A 4,433-nucleotide genomic window follows, 5' to 3' on the forward strand; every position below is an offset into this window, starting at 1 on the left:
TCATCCAGATAAGAAGCTTTTGCACAGCAAAGGATACAGTCAACAAAACTCAAAGACAACCTACAGAATGGGAGAAGATATTTGCAAATGACCTATCAGATAAAGGGCTAGTTTCCAAGATCTATAAAGAACTTCTTAAACTCAACACCAAAGAAACAAACGATCTAATCATGAAATGGGCAAAAGACATGAAGAGAAATCTCACAGAGGAAGACATAGACATGGCCAACATGCACATGAGAAAATGCTCCGCATCACTTGCCATCGGGGAAATACAAATCAAAACCACAATGAGATCCCACCTCACACCAGTGAGAATGGGGAAGATTAACAAGGCAGGAAACCACAAATGTTGGAGAGGATGTGTAGAAAAGGGAACCCTCTTACACTGTTGGTGGGAATGTGACCTGGTGCAGCCACTCTGGAAAACTGTGTGGAGGTTCCTCAAAGAGTTAAAAACAGACCTGCCCTACGACCCAGCAATTGCACTGTTGGGGATTTACCCCAAAGATTCAAATGCAATGAAACGCCGGGACACCTGCACCCCGATGTTTCTAGCAGCAATGGCCACAATAGCCACACTGTGGAAGGAGCCTCGGTGTCCATCGGCAGATGAATGGATGAAGAAGATGTGGTTTATGTATACAATGGAATATTCCTCAGCCATTAGAAACGACAAATACCCACCATTTGCTTCAACGTGGATGGAACTGGAGGTTATTATGCTGAGTGAAGTAAGTCAATCGGAGAAGGACAAATAGTGTATGTTCTCATTCATTTGGGGAATATAAATAATAGTGAAAGGGAATATAGGGGAAGGGAGAAGAAATGTGTGGGAAATATCAGAAAGGGAGACAGAACATAAAGACTCCTAACTCTGGGAAATAAACTGGGGGTGGTGGAAGGGGAGGAGGGCGGAGGGAGGGGGTGAGTGGGTGACGGGCACTGAGGGGGACACTTGACGGGATGAGCACTGGGTGTTATTTTGTATGTTGGTAAATTGAACATCAATAAAAATTATTTTATTAAAAAAATAAAAATCTAAAAAGAATCATTTGGCAAAATTCAACATCCTTTCATGATAAAAAATATCTCAACATATTATCTTATACAAGGAATGTACTTCAACATAATAAGGGTGATCCATGACAAACCCACAGCTAGTATCATGCTCAGTGGTGAAAGGTTGAAAACTTTTCCTCTTAAGATCAGAAACAAAACAAAACAAAAAGACAAAGATGCCCGCTCTTAACAATTTTTTAAGACTTTACTTATTTATTTGAGAGAGAGAGTGAGCATGAACAAGCAGGGGGAAAGGCAGAGGGAGAGGAAAAGGGAGAAGCAGACTCCCCACTGAGTGTGAAGCCCTATGTGGGGCTCAATCCCAGGATCCTGAGATCATGACCTGGGCCAAAGTCAGAGGCTTAGCCGAGCCAGCAAGGCACTCTCCAACTCTTCCATTTCTATGCAACATATTACTGAAAGTCCAGAGCAAGTAAACAAGAAAAAGAAATAATAGGCATCCAAATCATATAAAAAGCAGTAAAATTATCCCTAAAGACCACCCTAATTATCCCAAAAACTGTTAGAACTAATAAATGCATTCAGTGATGTTGCAGGATACCAAATCAACACTACAAAATCTGTTGTGTTTCTATACGCAAACAGCATATTATCCAAAACATAAATTAAATAAATAATCCCACTTACAATCACATCAGCATGATAAAATACTTAGGATTAAATTTAACTAAGAAGGTGAAAGATCGGGATCCCTGGGTGGCGCAGCAGTTTGGCGCCTGCCTTTGGCCCGGAGCGCGATCCTGGAGACCCGGGATCGAATCCCACGTCTGGCTCCCGGTGCATGGCGCCTGCTTCTCCCTCTGTCTGTGTCTCTGCCTCTCTCTCTCTCTCTCTCTCTCTCTCTCTCTCTGTGACTATCATAAATAAATAAAAAAAGAAGGTGAAAGATCTGTACAGTGAAAACTATCAAACATTAATGAAAGAAGTTGAACACAACACAAATAAATGGAAAGATAACCCACGTTCATGGATTGGAAGAATTAATACTGCTAAAATGTCCGGACTACCCAAAGCAATCTACAGATTTAAAGCAATCTCTATCAAAACTCCAATGGTATTTTTCACAGAATTAGAAAAAAACACTTCTAAAATTTACATGGAACTACAAAAAAGACCCCAGATGGCTAAAGCGATCTCGATCAAGAAGAACAAAACTAGAGGTATCACACTTGGCTGATTTCGAATAACATTACAAAGCTATAGCAATCGGGAGTCCCCGAGCGAGTGGAGAGTCTCAGAGGCAGAAGCAGAAGCAACAAAATTCCCGGAGCTTCTCTAAGGCTGTCGTCTGGGTTGCCTGTTTGGCCACCCCTTCCCCGCCTGGCAAAGGCAATGGCTTCCAAATTCCTGCGCACGCAGTCATCCTTGGGCCACCCAGCTCTGGCCAGGGCCCTATGTGCCACAGGAGCGCTCAGAGCTTTGGCCTCTAGCATCTCTCCAGCAGCCACTTCTTGCAGGAGAACACCAAAGCCAACACCAAAGTTGGTGATATGGCAAAGCAGTACATAAAGGAAGGTTTTGTTGTTCCAGATCATGTGAGCACACATCTAATGATGTCGGAGCTGGAGCATAGGTGCGGCCAGCACTGGCTACTGGATGGTTTTCCTAGGACATTAGTTCAGGCTGAAGCCCTGGACAAAATCTGTGAGCTGGATCTAGTGATCACTTTAAGCATTCCATTTGAAACACTCAAAGATTGTGTCAGCGGATGTTGAATTCACCCTTCTAGTGGAAGGGCATAGCCCCTGGATTTCAGTCCACCTTATGTACATGGGATTGATGACATCATGGGTGAGCCATTAGTCCAGCAGGAGGATGATTAGCCTGAAGCAGTGGCTGCCAGGCTAAGGCAGTACAAGGATGTGGCAAAGCCAGTCATTGAATCACATAAGAGCCGAGGAGTGCTTCACCAACTTTCTGGAACAGAGACTAACAAAATCTCACCCTATGTTCATGTGTTTTTCTTGAGCAAGACCACACCTATTCAGTCCAAAGAAGCACAGTGAGCCCGCCCAGTGGAAGAAGCGGGAAAATGTTGTTCATTCTGTTGTATGTGTAGTATTGGTGCTGTGCCCAAGTTAGAAGCTACTGGAGGCTGCTGCAGTGTCTTTTCTAGTTTAAATGGGGAACTGAAACAAAAACAAATGAGGAGGATGAGTTCCTGAAGGGGCTGTTCTCTGCCTTTTACAAGAAGGCAGTCACCTACATGCGTCTAAGATGACTCTGCACGTCTCACACCTTTCACAAGAAAGCAAGTACAGGCTGGATTTCAAATGGAATCTAATTATAGTAGCCTTTTCACACATGACGGTGTCGGCTTCTGGTTCCCCGTCCCCGAAGGCTGTTGAACCACAGCACCAGGAGGCTTGTCCCAAGTTCTGTGGTAGGTGCCCTTCCTGGTGACCATGCGATCGAAGCCAGTTGCTCTTTGTGGTTCCTTCTCTGGCCTTGAGTGACTGTCCACAATTTATTTTTTTCTGTTAGGAGTGATACCTTTTCTGCATCCATGCACCATAGAATCTCTCCTTTGCAGACATCCTGGGATGAAAGGATTTGGCTTCTACTATTTTTATCAGAGTGTATTTTTTTATATTTGTTCTCTCCCTTCCTAGGCTATGAAGTAATACAGATAGTTACTGCTGTTATCCCTCTCAAGTCCCTTTGTAATAAGAGCTGAGAGTGAGAGGAGGGTGTCAAATCGCTTCCTTTACCAGGAACTGAATCCTGCAAAGGGTCTACTTACGTAGTTGGGATGCCTCTCATGAGTTGACACTGCCTTTTACTTTTTTTGTGAAAAAAAAAAAACCCTCAAAGTCTTTGGGAGTCTTCAAAAAAAATGGGACTTACCTACATAAATGTTAAAGGATCATGTCTTGTGTATAGAAGCAATAAGAACATATGAAATTCCTGCACTAAAAGAATAGCTTATTATTCAAGACAAAAAAAATGTCTTTTGAAATGCTGCTAAATACTGATGCTGGCAGTGTTTTTCTCCTGTGAGTGACCCAATGATATTATATAAATAGTTGATAAAAGGAAGGGAGCCAGTGGGTTGAGGAAAATGTTGCACTAGCTGTGCCCACACTATGACATATTGATGATTATGGGAAAACAAATTCTTAAAACTTTTTTTCTGGGCAGCCCAGGTGGCTCAGCGGTTTGGCGCCTGCCTTAGGCCCAGGGCGTGATCCTGGAGCACCGGGAACGAGTCCCACAATCAGGCTCCCTGCGTGGAGCCTGCTTCTCCCTCTGCCTGTGTCTCTGCCTCTCTCTGTGTGTGTGCCTCATGAATAAATAAATAAAAATCTTTAAAAAAAACTTTTTTTCTATTACGAAGATGCTTTCTATGA

The 4,433-nt window shown here is 43.2% G+C and overlaps 1 pseudogene; it reads left to right on the top strand.

Annotated features, from left to right (window-relative positions):
• Positions 1-2,415: 2,415 nt before the first annotated feature.
• On the top strand, positions 2,416-3,089 carry LOC144308303 (adenylate kinase 4, mitochondrial pseudogene; annotated as a pseudogene).
• The last annotated feature ends 1,344 nt before the right edge of the window (positions 3,090-4,433 follow it).

This window comes from Canis aureus, chromosome X (assembly GCF_053574225.1).
Source record: "Canis aureus isolate CA01 chromosome X, VMU_Caureus_v.1.0, whole genome shotgun sequence".
Lineage (NCBI taxonomy): Eukaryota > Metazoa > Chordata > Mammalia > Carnivora > Canidae > Canis > Canis aureus.